Source organism: Rutidosis leptorrhynchoides, chromosome 11, assembly GCF_046630445.1.
Source record: "Rutidosis leptorrhynchoides isolate AG116_Rl617_1_P2 chromosome 11, CSIRO_AGI_Rlap_v1, whole genome shotgun sequence".
In the NCBI taxonomy this organism is placed as follows: Eukaryota; Viridiplantae; Streptophyta; class Magnoliopsida; order Asterales; family Asteraceae; genus Rutidosis; species Rutidosis leptorrhynchoides.
Genome location: NC_092343.1, coordinates 394474901 through 394494944, shown reverse-complemented (window position 1 = coordinate 394494944; position 20044 = coordinate 394474901). Strand labels below are relative to the sequence as shown.

The 20044-nt window shown below is 31.9% G+C and overlaps 1 long non-coding RNA gene across 1 annotated transcript in view; it reads left to right on the top strand.

Annotated features, from left to right (window-relative positions):
* Nucleotides 1-6793, top strand: part of LOC139874242 (uncharacterized) — a 63886-nt gene extending 57093 nt beyond the window's left edge. Inside the window, exon 3 of the long non-coding RNA XR_011767853.1 lies at nt 6643-6793. This is a non-coding gene — a long non-coding RNA (uncharacterized lncRNA). The remainder of the gene's footprint in view (nt 1-6642) is intronic.
* The last annotated feature ends 13251 nt before the right edge of the window (nt 6794-20044 follow it).

Below are 20044 nucleotides of genomic sequence, written 5' to 3'. Positions count from 1 at the left end.
AACAACAATAATAACCGCAACAACAACAACAACAATCAGAAGCAGCTATGCCAAAGGTGTGAAAAGTATCACTCGGGGTTCTGCACCAAATTTTACAACAAGTGTAAAAGAAATGGTCATAGCGCGGCGAAGTGTGAGGTCTACGGACCAGGGGTTAATAGAACGAAAGGAATAAATTGTGTCGGAACGAGTAATGGCGGAGCAAGTAGTGTCGGAGCAAGTTATGCCAATGTAGTTTGTTATAAATGTGGAAAACCGGGCCACATTATTAGAAATTGCCCGAACCAGGAGAACACGAATGGACAAGGCCGCGGAAGAGTTTTCAATATTAATGCGGCAGAGGCACAGGAAGACCCGGAGCTTGTTACGGGTACGTTTCTTATTGACAATAAATCTTCTTACGTTTTATTTGATTCGGGTGCGGATAGAAGCTATATGAGTAGAGATTTTTGTGCTAAATTAAGTTGTCCATTGACGCCTTTGGATAGTAAATTTTTACTCGAATTAGCAAATGGTAAATTAATTTCAGCAGATAATATATGTCGGAATCGAGAAATTAAACTGGTTAGCGAAACATTTAAGATTGATTTGATACCAGTAGAGTTAGGGAGTTTTGATGTGATAATCGGTATGGACTGGTTGAAAGAAGTGAAAGCAGAGATCGTTTGTTACAAAAATGCAATTCGCATTATACGAGAAAAAGGAAAACCCTTAATGGTGTACGGAGAAAAGGGCAACACGAAGCTACATCTTATTAGTAATTTGAAGGCACAAAAACTAATAAGAAAAGGTTGCAATGCTGTTCTAGCACACGTCGAGAAAGTACAAACTGAAGAAAAGAGCATCAATAATGTTCCCATTGCAAAAGAATTTCCCGATGTATTTCCGAAAGAATTACCGGGATTACCCCCACATCGATCCGTTGAATTTCAAATAGATCTTGTACCAGGAGCTGCACCAATAGCTCGTGCTCCTTACAGACTCGCACCCAGCGAGATGAAAGAACTGCAAGGCCAATTACAAGAACTTTTAGAGCGTGGTTTCATTCGACCAAGCACATCACCGTGGGGAGCTCCTGTTTTGTTTGTCAAGAAGAAAGATGGTACATTCAGGTTGTGTATCGACTACCGAGAGTTGAACAAACTTACCATCAAGAACCGCTACCCACTACCGAGAATCGACGACTTATTTGATCAACTACAAGGCTCGTCTGTTTATTCAAAGATTGACTTACGTTCCGGGTATCATCGAATGCGGGTGAAAGAAGATGATATTCCAAAGACTGCTTTCAGAACACGTTACGGTCATTACGAGTTTATGGTCATGCCGTTTGGTTTAACTAATGCACCAGCTGTGTTCATGGACCTTATGAACCGAGTGTGTGGACCATACCTTAACAAGTTTGTCATTGTTTTCATTGATGACATACTTATTTACTCAAAGAATGACCAAGAACACGGTGAACATTTGAGAAAGGTGTTAGAAGTATTGGGGAAGGAAGAATTGTACGCTAAGTTTTCAAAGTGTGCATTTTGGTTGGAAGAAGTTCAATTCCTCGGTCACATAGTGAACAAAGAAGGTATTAAAGTGGATCCGGCAAAGATAGAAACTGTTGAAAAGTGGGAAACCTCGAAAACTCCGAAACACATACGCCAATTTTTAGGACTAGCTGGTTACTACAGAAGGTTCATCCAAGACTTTTCCAGAATAGCAAAACCCTTGACTGCATTAACGCATAAAGGGAAGAAATTTGAATGGAATGATGAACAAGAGAAAGCGTTTCAGTTATTGAAGAAAAAGCTAACTACGGCACCTATATTGTCATTGCCTGAAGGGAATGATGATTTTGTGATTTATTGTGATGCATCAAAGCAAGGTATCGGTTGTGTATTAATGCAACGAACGAAGGTGATTGCTTATGCGTCTAGACAATTGAAGATTCACGAACAAAATTATACGACGCATGATTTGGAATTAGGCGCGGTTGTTTTTGCATTAAATACTTGGAGGCACTACTTATATGGGGTCAAAAGTATTATATATACCGACCACAAAAGTCTTCAACACATATTTAATCAGAAACAACTGAATATGAGGCAGCGTAGGTGGATTGAATTATTGAATGATTACGACTTTGAGATTCGTTACCACCCGGGGAAGGCAAATGTGGTAGCCGATGCCTTGAGCAGGAAGGACAGAGAACCCATTCGAGTAAAATCTATGAATATAATGATTAATAATAACCTTACTACTCAAATAAAGGAGGCGCAACAAGGAGTTTTAAAAGAGAGAAATTTAAAGGATGAAATACCCAAAGGATCAGAGAAGCATCTTAATATTCGGGAAGACGGAACCCGGTATAGGGCTGAAAGGATTTGGGTACCAAAATTTGGAGATATGAGAGAAATGGTACTTAGAGAAGCTCATAAAACCAGATACTCAATACATCCTGGAACGGGAAAGATGTACAAGGATCTCAAGAAACATTTTTGGTGGCCGGGTATGAAAGCCGATGTTGCTAAATACGTAGGAGAATGTTTGACGTGTTCTAAGGTCAAAGCTGAGCATCAGAAACCATCAGGTCTACTTCAACAACCCGAAATCCCGGAATGGAAATGGGAAAACATTACCATGGATTTCATCACTAAATTGCCAAGGACTGCAAGTGGTTTTGATACTATTTGGGTAATAGTTGATCGTCTCACCAAATCAGCACACTTCCTGCCAATAAGAGAAGATGACAAGATGGAGAAGTTAGCACGACTGTATTTGAAGGAAGTCGTCTCCAGACATGGAATACCAATCTCTATTATCTCTGATAGGGATGGCAGATTTATTTCAAGATTCTGGCAGACATTACAGCAAGCATTAGGAACTCGTCTAGACATGAGTACTGCCTATCATCCACAAACTGATGGGCAGAGCGAAAGGACGATACAAACGCTTGAAGACATGCTACGAGCATGTGTTATTGATTTCGGAAACAGTTGGGATCGACATCTACCGTTTGCAGAATTTTCCTACAACAACAGCTACCATTCAAGCATTGAGATGGCGCCGTTTGAAGCACTTTATGGTAGAAAGTGCAGGTCTCCGATTTGTTGGAGTGAAGTGGGGGATAGACAGATTACGGGTCCGGAGATTATACAAGAAACTACCGAGAAGATCATCCAAATTCAACAACGGTTGAAAACCGCCCAAAGTCGACAAAAGAGCTACGCTGACATTAAAAGAAAAGATATAGAATTTGAAATTGGAGAGATGGTCATGCTTAAAGTTGCACCTTGGAAAGGCGTTGTTCGATTTGGTAAACGAGGGAAATTAAATCCAAGGTATATTGGACCATTCAAGATTATTGATCGTGTCGGACCAGTAGCTTACCGACTTGAGTTACCTCAACAACTCGCGGCTGTACATAACACTTTTCACGTCTCGAATTTGAAGAAATGTTTTGCTAAAGAAGATCTCACTATTCCGTTAGATGAAATCCAAATCAACGAAAAACTTCAATTCATCGAAGAACCCGTCGAAATAATGGATCGTGAGGTTAAAAGACTTAAGCAAAACAAGATACCAATTGTTAAGGTTCGATGAAATGCTCGTAGAGGACCCGAGTTCACCTGGGAGCGTGAAGATCAGATGAAGAAGAAATACCCGCATCTATTTCCAGAAGATTCGTCAACACCTTCAACAGCTTAAAATTTCGGGACGAAATTTATTTAACGGGTAGGTACTGTAGTGACCCGAACTTTTCCATGTTTATATATATTAATTGAGATTGATATTTACATGATTAAATGTTTCCAACATGTTAAGCAATCAAACTTGTTAAGACTTGATTAATTGAAATATGTTTCATATAGACAATTGACCACCCAAGTTGACCGGTGATTCACGAACGTTAAAACTTGTAAAAACTATATGATGACATATATATGGATATATATATAGTTAACATGATACTATGATAAGTAAACATATCATTAAGTATATTAACAATGAACTACATATGTAAAAACAAGACTACTAACTTAATGATTTTTAAACGAGACATATATGTAACGATTATCGTTGTAAAGACATTTAATGTATATATATCATATTAAGAGATATTCATACATGATAATATCATGATAATATAATAATTTAAAATCTCATTTGATATTATAAACATTGGGTTAACAACATTTAACAAGATCGTTAACCTAAAGGTTTCAAAACAACACTTACATGTAACGACTAACGATGACTTAACGACTCAGTTAAAATGTATATACATGTTGTGTTTTAATATGTATTTATACACTTTTGAAAGACTTCAATACACTTATCAAAATACTTCTACTTAACAAAAATGCTTACAATTACATCCTCGTTCAGTTTCATCAACAATTCTACTCGTATGCACCCGTATTCGTACTCGTACAATACACAGCTTTTAGATGTATGTACTATTGGTATATACACTCCAATGATCAGCTCTTAGCAGCCCATGTGAGTCACCTAACACATGTGGGAACCATCATTTGGCAACTAGCATGAAATATCTCATAAAATTACAAAAATATGAGTAATCATTCATGACTTATTTACATGAAAACAAAATTACATATCCTTTATATCTAATCCATACACCAACGACCAAAAACACCTACAAACACTTTCATTCTTCAATTTTCTTCATCTAATTGATCTCTCTCAAGTTCTATCTTCAAGTTCTAAGTGTTCTTCATATATTCTACTAGTTCTAGTTACATAAAATCAAGAATACTTTCAAGTTTGCTAGCTCACTTCCAATCTTGTAAGGTGATCATCCAACCTCAGGAAATCTTTGTTTCTTACAGTAGGTTATCATTCTAATACAAGGTAATAATCATATTCAAACTTTGGTTCAATTTCTATAACTATAACAATCTTATTTCAAGTGATGATCTTACTTGAACTTGTTTTCGTGTCATGATTCTGCTTCAAGAACTTCGAGCCATCCAAGGATCCGTTGAAGCTAGATCCATTTTTCTCTTTTCCAGTAGGTTTATCCAAGGAACTTAAGGTAGTAATGATGTTCATAACATCATTCGATTCATACATATAAAGCTATCTTATTCGAAGGTTTAAACATGTAATCACTAGAACATAGTTTAGTTAATTCTAAACTTGTTCGCAAACAAAAGTTAATCCTTCTAACTTGACTTTTAAAATCAACTAAACACATGTTCTATATCTATATGATATGCTAACTTAATGATTTAAAACCTGGAAACACGAAAAACACCGTAAAACCGGATTTACGCCGTCGTAGTAACACCGCGGGCTGTTTTGGGTTAGTTAATTAAAAACTATGATAAACTTTGATTTAAAAGTTGTTATTCTGAGAAAATGATTTTTATTATGAACATGAAACTATATCCAAAAATTATGGTTAAACTCAAAGTGGAAGTATGTTTTCTAAAATGGTCATCTAGACGTCGTTCTTTCGACTGAAATGACTACCTTTACAAAAATGACTTGTAACTTATTTTTCCGACTATAAACCTATACTTTTTCTGTTTAGATTCATAAAATAGAGTTCAATATGAAACCATAGCAATTTCATTCACTCAAAACGGATTTAAAATGAAGAAGTTATGGGCAAAACAAGATTGGATAATTTTTCTCATTTTAGCTACGTGAAAATTGGTAACAAATCTATTCCAACCATAACTTAATCAACTTGTATTGTATATTATGTAATCTTGAGATACCATAGACACGTATACAATGTTTCGACCTATCATGTCGACACATCTATATATGTTTTGGAACAACCATATACACTCTATATGTGAATGTTGGAGTTAGCTATACAGGGTTGAGGTTGATTCCAAAATATATATAGTTTGAGTTGTGATCAATACTGAGATACGTATACACTGGGTCGTGGATTGATTCAAGATAATATTTATCGATTTATTTCTGTACATCTAACTGTGGACAACTAGTTGTAGGTTACTAACGAGGACAGCTGACTTAATAAACTTAAAACATCAAAATATATTAAAAGTGTTGTAAATATATTTTGAACATACTTTGATATATATGTATATATTGTTATAGGTTCGTGAATCAACCAGTGGCCAAGTCTTACTTCCCGACGAAGTAAAAAATCTGTGAAAGTGAGTTATAGTCCCACTTTTAAAATCTAATATTTTTGGGATGAGAATAAATGCAGGTTTTATAAATGATTTACAAAATAGACACAAGTACGTGAAACTACATTCTATGGTTGAATTATCGAAATCGAATATGCCCCTTTTTATTAAGTCTGGTAATCTAAGAATTAGGGAACAGACACCCTAATTGACGTGAATCCTAAAGATAGATCTATCGGGCCCAACAAGCCCCATCCAAAGTACCGGATGCTTTAGTACTTCGAAATTTATATCATATCCGAAGGGTGTCCCGGAATGATGGGGATATTCTTATATATGCATTTTGTTAATGTCGGTTACCAGGTGTTCACCATATGAATGATTTTTATCTCTATGTATGGGATGTGTATTGAAATATGAAATCTTGTGGTCTATTATTATGATTTGATATATATAGGTTAAACCTAAAACTCACCAACATTTTTGTTGACGTTTTAAGCATGTTTATTCTCAGGTGATTATTAAGAGCTTCCGCTGTCGCATACTTAAATAAGGACGAGATTTGGAGTCCATGCGTGTATGATATTGTGTAAAAACTGCATTCAAGAAACTTATTTTGTTGTAACATATTTGTATTGTAAACCATTATGTAATGGTCGTGTGTAAACAGGATATTTTAGATTATCATTATTTGATAATCTACGTAAAGCTTTTTAAACCTTTATTGATGAAATAAAGGTTATGGTTTGTTTTAAAATGAATGCAGTCTTTGAAAAACGTCTCATATAGAGGTCAAAACCTCGCAACGAAATCAATTAATATGGAATGTTTTTAATCAATAAGAACGGGACATTTCAAAACTTTCATTACATTGAAAGTTGACGGCATGCATACCATTTCATAATATATCCAACTATAATTGACTTGAAAATAATCTTGATGAACTCAATGACTCGAATGCAACGTCTTTTGAAATATGTCATGAACGACTCCAAGTAATATCTCTAAAATGAGCAAATGCACAGCGGAAGATTTCTTTCATACCTGAGAATAAACGTGCTTTCAAGTGTCAACCAAAAGGTTGGTGAGTTCATTAGTTTATCATAATCAATCATTTTTCATCATTTTAATAGACCACGAGATTTTCATTTCCATTTCTCATAAATATACGTCCCATGCGTAGAGACAAAAATCATTCATATGGATTGAACACCTGGTAACCGACCTTAAAGAGATGCATATAGAATATCCCCATCATTCCGGGACTCCCTTCGGACATGATAAAATCGAAGTACTAAAGCATCCGGTACTTTGGATGGGGCTTGTTGGGCCCAATAGATCTATCTTTAGGATTCGCGTCAATTAGGGTGTCTGTTCCCTAATTCTTAGATTACCAGACTAAAAAAGGGCATATTCGGTTTAATAATCCAGCCATAGAATGTAGTTTTAAGTACTTGTGTCTATTTCATCAAACATTTATAAAGCAGCGCATGTATTCTCAGTTCCAAAAATATATATTGCAAAAGCATTTAAAAAGGGAGCAAATGAAACTCACGATCCAATATTTTGTAGTAAAAATATTCATACGACGAAATTGAACAATGCAGGGTTGGCCTTGGATTCACGAACCTATATCATTTGTATATAAATTAAAATATATAATCGTAATCGAACAAGATTATATATTATATCTTAAATTATATATTATACTTATTTAGTTTGTGTATATATATTCAAAATGTTTAATATCTATATATTTAGTTATATTAATATATCTATATATATATATATATATATATATATATATATATATGGTTAGTATTATATAAAAAAAATATCATTAGTTTGTTATATATAAGTATTTATATAAATAATGTTATTATGTTTGATATGTAAGTATATAAACTATTAATATAATTATAATATATGTATTAAATATATTTTAGGTACAAAATATTTATCTGTAACAAAAATGATAGTTTTGATAATAATGATTTACTAATAATAATAACTTATATTGTTTTTATAATAACAATAATAATAATCCTAATCCTAATCATAATCATAATAATAATAGTAGTACTAAAATGATAAATTATTAATGATAATAACATTAATAATACTTATAGTAATAATAATGATAATTGTTATAACACTTATTATGATACTAATACTAATTATAATTATAATACTTATAATTACAATAATAATAATAATAATAATAATAATAATAATAATAATAATAATAATAATAATAATAATAATAATAATAATAATAATAATAATAATAACCATAGTAATAATCACTAATAATAATAATAATAATATAATACTTTAATAATAACAATTACTAATAATAAACATAACAATAATATTCATAATAATAATAAAAATGATAATATTAATAATAATAGGGAGGCTACCTTAAGTGTTTTCCAAAAAGAATGGCAACAACCGAACTCGAACCCCCGACCTCTCGAATACCCACCATGAAAGGACCCGTTCATATACATTATAAACGATTCTCAATAGTTGATTACATCGCGAGGTATTTGACCTCTATATGATACATTTTTCAAACATTGCATTCGTTTTTAAAAGATAAACGCTCTTTACATCAAAAATTGACAGGCATGCATACCATTTCATAAGATTCAACTATAAATGACCTAATCTGTCATTTACTTAATAATAATCTCTATTGAACTCAACGACTTGAATGCAACGTCGTTTGAAATATGCCATGAATGACTCCAAGTAATATCTTTAAAATGAGCAAATGCACAGCGGAAGATTTCTTTAACACCTGAGAATAAACATGCTTTAAAGTGTCAACCAAAAGGTTGGTGAGTTCATAGTTTTATCATAAATAATGATTTTCAATAGTTGTAATAGACCACAAAATTTCAGTTTCATAAATAACCATACACTCGCAAGTGTATAAAAAGCATTCTATAAGTTGTAGGCACCTAGTAACAAGCCTTAACGTTCATGTTTTACCCTCTGAAAGTACACCGAATCAGGTGTGTTATATAAACCTCGAAGTACTAAAGCATCCCATAGTCAGGATGGGGTTTGTCAGGCCCAATAGATCTATCTTTAGGATTCGCGCCTACCAGTCATACACCAGTAGTTATAGTTACCAAGCTAAGGGGATATTTCTTTTTTAAACCCACGTAGAATTAGTTTTAGTACTTGTGCCTATTTCGTAAAACAGTTATAAAATATGCATGTATTCTCAGCCCAAAAATATATAATGCAAAAGCATTTAAAAGGGGAGCTATGAAAACTCACCATACTGTATTTCGTTGTAAAAATACATATAACATCATTGAACAAGTGCAAGGTTGGCCTCGGATTCACGAACGTATCAATATTGAGATTCAATATTGCAGGAAAAGTACGTAGACGTAACGGAGATGATAAACACTAGTTTGACTCACGAGCAATACTCCCGAACCATACCCATAACCTCCATAGCTATAACCCATAATTTCCTTAGCCTTATCCCGCTCGAAAAACAATTTCGAAATCACTCGGACAGCACTCCGTCGTAATATTTTATGTATACTAATAATATCTTGAAATAATACGGAGTAAATATATATATGTAAATCGATTGAGAGAGTTTAGAGAAAAATATTTTCAAGTTTCTATGAAATAATGAAACCTTTTGAATTCTATTTATAATAGATTTTTGAATTATTAAAGTGAATTATTAAAGTATGAATTATTAAAGTGAATTATTAAAGTATGAATTATTAAAGTGAATTATTAAAGTATGAATTATTAAAGTGAATTATTAAAGTATGAATTATTAAAGTGAATTATTAAAGTTAAAGTAAAGTAAAAATAAAGTAAAGGTAAAGTTTAAGTATAGTAAAAGTATAAAACTATGTACGTATAATACGCGTATATATATAATATTAATTTAAATCGTTATATATATTTAATAAAATAAAATATAAATATCGTTATCTTTATCATACTGGTTAAGTAATGAGTTGTCAAAAGTGGTTCTAGATGTTTATAAAAGTTATATACATTTTAATAATAAAGTTCTTTTTAAACTGAAAACGTTTTTATACGTTTGAAACTAAATCAAATAAATATGATAATTTTGTTTTTCAAAACTAAATATATTTAAGAATCATTTTGTTTAATGGTTAAAATAATGGAAATCGTTATATCATAAAACGTTTTAGAAAAGTAGAATCATATACATTCATAATAGGTTTCAAGTTTTTAAATTACAGTCTGTTGGTGAAGCATGAGATAAAGTTCAAAGGTTAAATAAACGTATGAAATCATTTTAATGAAAAATGTTGATACCCAATATCTAAGTTATTTACATTCCACATTTCAACTTTAAAATGATAGTCATAATAGTTATCTTATTAACATCACGAGAAAAATGTTGTAAGGTATGAATTGAAAATCAAATAGCAATCTTCACTAACTCTTGTCTAGTTCTCGTTAGTTGACACCTTGTTCTTATATGTAAAATTACTTTACCATTTTTCGAATATGGTTAAAAGGGAAAGGTTTCCTAAATCAAAGTGGACCTCCTAACAGGGACTCGTAGCCATAAATTCAATTTATCTAATAATTCAATCATTTGATATTATCTTCTAATTCCATCGATAAACATATTGAAACAAATACGTTCATATAAAGTATTATACATTTAATACTTTATTAATATTCTCAAGTTATAATATATATACATATTTATTTATATATAACGGTTCGTGAATCGTCGAAATTTGGTCGAGGTTATAATGAATGTATGAACACAATTTAAAATTCTTGAGATTTACTTAACAAACTTTGCTTATCGTGTCGGAATAATATAAAGATAAAGTTTAAATTTGGTTGGAAATTTTCGGGTTGTCACAGTACCTACCCGTTAAAGAAATTTCGTCCCGAAATTTGAATGGGATGGTCATGGCTGACAATAAGTATGTTTTCATGACGTATACGAGTTGGAAATTATAGTTTTATTATCATTAAGTAATATTGATAAAGCAATTTGATTTTTGTGAAGAGTACGAGTGAAGTTATCACAAAAGAATGAAATGGGTAAATGCACGTTCTTTTTAGCCAATGACATAGTCACGGTTGATTTCCGGAATTCAAGGAATTTAGAGAAAATCTTCGTAATAAGATTTGGTTCTTCGGTAATTAAGGAAGTTAGAATCCGCTTTGATTAAATGCGATAATCTATTTTGATTGCTCTGTCGGATATTTTACTATATATCCACCTCCTTCGTTTCCTTACAATTCACACCTTCTATTCTTTCTTCTTTAATTCATACTTTGAATTATTCGTCAATATGCTCCATCCGGTTCTAATTCTTGATATACTTCTAACTTTCATATCTGTCATTCTTCTTTTTCACCTGCCTCCGGAAGAATCTATTTACTTTTACTATACACTTGGTTTTATAGTGTTTTTAGTTCTCCCGTGTCTTTATATTGCTATATGCATCGATATATGGTTTATAGTTTCTGGGTTGTTGTTGGGTTTTATATGTTCCCTTATATTTTTATGTCCCTGTTTCTGTCTTCTATAATCATTGTCATCTCCAGTTAATGCTTTCTTTTATTTGCTGCGATTTATACCCCAATTTCTGTTTCGGAGTTTTTGTCATTTCGTTTCTTCTTCTTGTGAGTAAGTACCGCTTATAATGGTCCATAATTCGCAGATATGAATTTCAGAATGAACATTGTTAAAGTTGTAAGAAGGAAATTGTAATGGCACGATCTTGACTTGTCAAATTACTAGAATACCTCGAAAAAGACCGAATCATCAAGAAATATTTTCTTGATATTTTAGAGGTTAAAGAGAATATAAAAGTCATGTAACATGACACATGATGACGTTATGATCTGTGAATCATCACGTTCCATTTAGAAACTCAGCATGAATTACTGTAATATATTCACGTTGATCAAGTGTCATTATATTATACTAACTCATGCTTCAGCTCCCAACACTACTTCAAAAATATTCCTATTTTAAACTCGAATGTTTCAGAATTTAGAAACTAAAATAGTTTCTTTTATGATGTAATATAGATAGCGCGAAGAGATAAATGATTTCGGATAAGAATAATTATGAAAATATCTTCAGAAATATGGAGGATATTTATAATGAAAGATATGATGATATCTTAGGATTTCTAATATCAGAGGATGATGAAGAATATTGTCAGCAGGGGTTTAGAGTCAGGAGCAAGGTATTTGTTAATGAATTCAGCAGATACTGAATCATTTGGATTCTTTGAAGGCAGATTCAGTCTTTGTGATTTGTCCACAGCCTCCTTCATACTTTGCTCAATTCATTTTCCAGTTCCAAAACTTTTTTTTTCTGCGCTTTGCCAGCACACTATTTGTGACGACCCGGAAATTTCTGACCAAATTTAAACTTTAATCTTTATATTATTCTGACACGATAAGCAAAGTTTGTTAAGTTAAATCTCAAGAATTTTAAACTGTGTTCATACATTCATTATAACCTCGACCAAATTCTGACGATTCACGAACCGTTATATATAAATAGATATGTATATGTATATATATATATTATAACTTGAGAATATTAATAAAGTATTAAACGTATAATACTTTACACGAACGGATTTGTTTCAATATGATTTTCGACGAAATTAAAAAAAAATATTAAATGATTGAATTATCAGAAATATTGAATTATGATTACAAGTCTCTGTTGAGAGGTCCACTATGATTTGAGAAAATCTATTCCTCTTAACGATATTCACAATAATTTATAAATCTATTTATAAATAAAAACAAAAAGTGTCATTTATGAAAGTTAGTGGAGAATTGGTTTTCATAATATTCTATTAATCTATTTTCAAACGTACAAAGACGTTTTCAGTTTAAAAAGAACTTTATTATTAAAACGTATATAACTTTTATAAATATCTAGAATCACTTTTGACAACTCATTACTTAACCAGTATAATAAATATAACGATATTTATATTTTATCTCATTAAATATATATAACGATTTAAATTAATATTATATATATTTATATGCGTATTATACATACATAGTTTTTATACATTTATTATACTTTAACTTTACCTTTACTTTACTTTTACTTTACTTTAACTTTAATAATTCATACTTTAATAATTCACTTTAATAATTCACTTTAATAATTCAAAAATCTATTATAAATAGAATTCAATAGGTGTCATTATTTCATAGAAACTTGAAAATATATTTCTCTAAACTCTCTCAATCGATTTATAAATATTTGTATTATTTCAAGATATTATTAGTATACATAAAATATTACGACGGAGTGCTGTCCGAGTGATTTCAAAATAGTTTTTTTGAATGAGTCGAAGCTAAGGAAATTATGGGTTATAGCTATGGAGGTGATGGGTATGGTTCATGGGTATGCTCGTGAGGTCAATCTAGTGTTTATCATCTCCGTTGCATCTATGTACTTTCCTGCAATATTGAATATCAATATTGATACGTTCGTGAATCCGAGGCCAACCTTGCACTTGTTAAATGACGTTATATGTATTTTTACTACGAAATACAGTATTGTGAGTTTCATTTGCTCCATTTTTAATTGCTTTTGCAATATATATTTTTGGGCTGAGAATACATGCGCTGTTTTATAAATATTTTACGAAATAGGCACAAGTACTAAAACTAATTCTACGTGGGTTTAAACCAGAAATATACCCTTAGCTTGGTAACATTAAACTACTTGTCTATGTACGGTAGGCGCGAATCCTAAAGATAGATCTATTGGGCCTGACAAACCCCATCCTGACTATGGGATGCTTTAGTACTTCGAGGTTAGTTTAAACACACCTGATCTGGTGTACTTCAGAGGGTAAAACATGAACGTTAAGGCTTGTTACCGGGTGCCTACAACTTATAGAATACTTTTATACACTTGCGAGTGTACATATATTTATAAACGGAAATCTTGTGGTCTATTAATATATTGAAATGATTGTTATGATAAACCTATGAACTCACCAACCTTTTGGTTGACACTTTAAAGCATGTTTATTCTCAGGTATTAAAGAAATCTTCCGCTGTGCATTTGCTCATTTTAAGGATATTACTTGGAGTCATTCATGGCATATTTTGAAAGACGTTGCATTCGAGTCATTGAGTTCATCAAGATTATTATTAAGCCAATTATAGTTGGAAGTATTATGAAATGGTGTGTATGCCGTCAACTTTCGTTGTAAAGAAAGTTTGTCTTTTAAAAACGAATGCAATGTTTGTAAAATGTATCATATAGAGGTCAAATACCTCACGATGTAATCAACTATTGTGAATCGTTTATAATGTATATGAACGGGTCCTTTCAGTTGGTATCAGAGCGGTGGTCTTAGCGAACCAGGTCTGCATTAGTGTGTCTAACTGATAGTCGTTAGGATGCATTAATGAGTCTGGACTTCGACCGTGTCTGCATTTCAAAAGTTTTGCTCATCATTCTTGTCTTAAATTACCTGCTTATCATTCTTAGTCTAGACACATCTTATTGCATTGATTGCATGAATAGTGTATAGACAAAATTCATATATTAGCGTATCTGCTAATTCATATCTTAGCGTATCTGTTACTGTAAACTTTGCCTGACATATTCCGTAAATTCCTCCGTAATCTATGAAACCTTTTGCTCTATATAATTAGAATACCACCCGATAGCCGAAAAATCATTTCATATCGAAAAATTCTTTATTCAATCGTACGAAATGGAATTCGTCATTAGTTCAAGTCCCTCGGATTCCGAAATGGAATCCCACTCAAGTTCCGAAAGCAGTGTGACCGGAATGGATCAACCAATTAGTCATCATCTATTCTGGATGAATTGGGGATGGGTTCGTAGCCTCCTTAATCATTGGAGACAAGAAGAAGGTGATCCCTTCCATCCACCACATTGCCCTCTTGGCGAAGAACCTGAAGCACTTAACGGCGAACCTATCCGAAACACCATTTTCTCTCTTATTTCTAGAGTATCTCGTCACGATTACATACTACACCAAATTCTAGATTTTATTTATCCGCTCGTCCGAACCGACAATCACCCCGGTGTAATAGAAGAAGTCAACGAGCTTCGCGCTCGGGTAGTGGTTTTGGAGAATATGGTGCAAATGTTACAAACACCAGCAGCAGCAACAGCAGCATAAACAGTACCACCATCAGCAACACCAACAGTACCATCACCACCACCAACAACAACATCCACATCCCACACCGCAACATCACAATATGTATCTCAAACATCAACGTCATACGCCCTGTAAATATCCAGGAATATCAACAACAACAAACGATGAAGTATTAATTCATAAACTTCATTGAAGAGATATCTCTGCGGCAGTTATGTAATCTCCAAAATCTTAGAGATTATTTAATTCTGACCGTAAATCGGATGAGTGAACGGAGATGGTAGAGTAGAAACTTTGATCGAAAATGGTGTACGATTTACAAGCTAGAATTGTTTTACCAACAGCATCAACAGGACCGTAGCATCATCAACACAGTCAGTGCCGTCAGTATCGTCAGAATCAACAGCACCTGTAACATCACAAACTCTGTCAGTTCAAGAATCATTGTGGACATCATTACGAATCAACAACAAATATATTGTATCAACGAGTTATGAAGTATTAACTCATTTCCAATCGAAAGATTTATATGTATATTTTATATGTATAAATTTTTAAACCATAATAAATCTTCCCGTACTAAGCTATTATGTGTGAATCTTAACTACTCAGTTAATTCATATTACAAATATGCAATGATGTACGTCCTTCGTCCGCAACTTAACCATCGTTAATTACAATCTCTGTCTCAATTCAATAAAAAAATCCAATTTATAATAAATCAAGTGTATTATTCAAATATATGTTTGATTTTACGCTTTCATCATCGATGTACTCGAAACTTTTCAAATAACATCATTCGTACCTTGCGAAGTTCACAAGAATTTCACGAAAACCAACAAATAACAAAGTAATGATTCATAATTTCAATATTATTGAAGAAATACTTATGCAATTTATAAAGTTTTAGGGATTACTCAATTCTAGTTCCAACCATAAAACAAATGAGTTTAATTTAATATTAACTCATTAAATCTATATTACATCTAAAGAAAATATACACATATATTTTCATAAAGACTGTAATAAACTTCTTTTGTACAAAATATTAATTGTGAAATTTTTTTTAACGGGTAGGTAATACCCGAGAGATATATAAATTCACAATTAATATAATACATTTTTCGAAACTGATTCAGCAATCATCAACTATACTCCCTACTTTCACAACAATATCCATTCTTTCATATAAATCAAAACAATCATACTCATTCAAATTCAATTACATATTCTGATTTTGAAATCGCATAATTCAATTCAAAATATAACCTGTATCATCACTCTTAGATTCCTATATCTTTCAAAGCTATACTTTGACTTCAAAGCTGTGTTAGAACATCATATGTATTAACGATTACAATATGTGCTCAAACCCTTCGAAATTCCTGAAGACACTTCAACTAAGGAACAATCGAGATGATGATCCAACCACATGTTACCCACAGTTATACACCTGAAAAACTCTCAAAACCCAAGTCATAGTTCGACACGTATCCGTGTTAGACCCTTTGGCATTTACTAGCTAAAATAACTTTTCAATTCCGTTTCAAAATAGACAGTTTTGTCACAGCTCCAGCAAGTCATCTTCGACTTCTCAATCAAAACAGTCTTATTATAACCTCGATAGATACGTTGCCCTTTCGCCAACGTTACCGGAGAATCGTTTATATTCACCACATTAGCAATAAACTTACCAACAACTTCATTGATCTTTGACTTTCCAAAAAAAAAAATCATTATAATTATCGAAACCCTATCATATACTCATTCGTACCTTATAACAAGAATTGCCATACCAATTATTGAGAATCAGCAATCAGTATTTTGAAACCTCGCAGCATGTCTACATCAACAATTACATATACACACAACGTCTACCTCCAAGACTTACATTCTTTGAATGAGTAATTTCTGAAAAACACCCTAAACTGCGAACCAGTTCTCGAAATTTTGAAAAATGCTGATGAAGCAGCAAAAACTGTAAACGACCTTAACAGTAAAAAGTTGGATGATAAAGGATAGTATATTGGCAAAGCTCAGAAAAAGAGAAGCTTTGGAACTGGAAAACGGATTGAGCAAAGTATGAATGAGGCTGTGGACAAATCACAAAGGCTGAACCTGCCTTCAAAGAATCCAAATGATTCAGTACTTGCTGAAGTCATTAACGAATACCTTGCTCCTGACTCTAAACCCTTGCGGACAATATCCTTCATCATCCTCTGATATTAGACATTCTAAGATATCATCGTATCTTTCATTATAAATATCATCCATACTTCTGAAGATATTTTTATAATTATTCTTATCTGAAATCATTTACCTCTTCGCGCTATCTGTATTATATCATAAAAGAAACTATTTTAGTTTCTAAATTCTGAAACATTCGAGTTTAAAATAGGAATATTCTTGAAGAAGTATTGGGAGCTGAAGCATGAGTTAGTATAATATAATGACACTTGATCAACGTGATTATATTACAGTAATTCATGCTGAGTTTCTAAATGAAACATGATGATTCACAGATCATAACGTCATCATGTGCTATGTTACACGACTCTTGTATTCTCTTTGATCTCTAAATATCAAGAAAATATTTCTTGATGATTCGGCCTTTTCCGAGGTATTTTGGTAATTTGACAAGTCAAGATCGTGTCATTACAATTTCCTTCCTAGAACATTAACAATGTTCATTCCGAAATTTATATCTGCGAATTCTGGACCATTACAAGCGGTGCTTAATCGCAAGAAGAAGAAACGGAAGGACAAAGCTCCGAACTAGAAATGAGAGTATAAATCATAGCAAATAGAAGAGAGCATTAACTGTGGATGACAATGATTATAGAAGAAACAAGGACTTTGAAATATAAGGGAAGATATAAAACCCAACAACAACTCAGAAATCACAAACCGTATATATCAATGCATATAGCAATATAAAGACACGGGAGAACTAAAAACACTATAAAACCAAGAGTATAGTAGAAGTAAATAGATTCTTCTGGAGGTAGATGAAAAAGAAGAACAACAGATATGAAAGTGAGGAGTATATCGAGAATTAGCACTGGATGAAGCATATTGACGAATAATTTTAAAGTAAGAATTGAGGGAGAAAGAATAGAAGGTGTGAATTAAAAGGAAACGAAGGAGGTGGATTTATAGTGAAATATCCGATAGAAAAATCGAGATGAATCATTGCATTAAATCGAAGAGGATCATAATTTCCTTAATCACCGAAGAATCAAATCCTATATAGATTACAAAGATTTTCTTTAATTCGGAGATCAACCGGGATGACGTCAAAAGAGAAGATGAATCCCTATTTTCTCATTTCATTCATTTACGATAACTTCACTCACACGCTTCGAGTAATCGAATTATTTTATCCATGCTTCTTGAACATGATAAAACTCTATAATCATTATAATAACATTCTCATTGTTAGTCATGACGACCTCTATCAAATTTCGGGGACGAAATTTCTTTAACGGGTAGGTACTGTGACGACCCGGAAATTTCTGACCAAATTTAAACTTTAATCTTTATATTATTCTGACACGATAAGCAAAGTTTGTTAAGTTAAATCTCAAGAATTTTAAACTGTGTTCATACATTCATTATAACCTCGACCAAATTCTGACGATTCACGAACCGTTATATATAAATAGATATGTATATGTATATATATATTATAACTTGAGAATATTAATAAAGTATTAAACGTATAATACTTTACACGAACGGATTTGTTTCAATATGATTTTTGACGAAATTAAAAAAAAAATATTAAATGATTGAATTATCAGAAATATTGAATTATGATTACAAGTCTCTGTTGAGAGGTCCACTATGATTTGAGAAAATCTATTCCTCTTAACGATATTCAGAATAATTTATAAATCTATTTATAAATAAAAACAAAAAGTGTCATTTATGAAAGTTAGACAAAAGTTAGTGGAGAATTGGTTTTCATAATATTCTATTAATCTATTTTCAAACGTACAAAGACGTTTTCAGTTTAAAAAGAACTTTATTATTAAAACGTATATAACTTTTATAAATATCTAGAATCACTTTTGACAACTCATTACTTAACCAGTATAATAAATATAACGATATTTATATTTTATCTCATTAAATATATATAACGATTTAAATTAATATTATATATATTTATATGCGTATTATACATACATAGTTTTTATACTTTTACTATACTTTAACTTTACCTTTACTTTACTTTTACTTTACTTTAACTTTAATAATTCATACTTTAATAATTCACTTTAATAATTCATACTTTAATAATTCACTTTAATAATTCAAAAATCTATTATAAATAGAATTCAATAGGTGTCATTATTTCATAGAAACTTGAAAATATATTTCTCTAAACTCTCTCAATCGATTTATAAATATTTGTATTATTTCAAGATATTATTAGTATACATAAAATATTACGACGGAGTGCTGTCCGAGTGATTTCAAAATAGTTTTTTTGAATGAGTCGAAGCTAAGGAAATTATGGGTTATAGCTATGGAGGTGATGGGTATGGTTCATGGGTATGCTCGTGAGGTCAATCTAGTGTTTATCATCTCCGTTGCGTCTACGTACTTTCCTGCAATATTGAATCTCAATATTGATACGTTCGTGAATCCGAGGCCAACCTTGCACTTGTTAAATGACGTTATATGTATTTTTACTACGAAATACAGTATTGTGAGTTTCATTTGCTC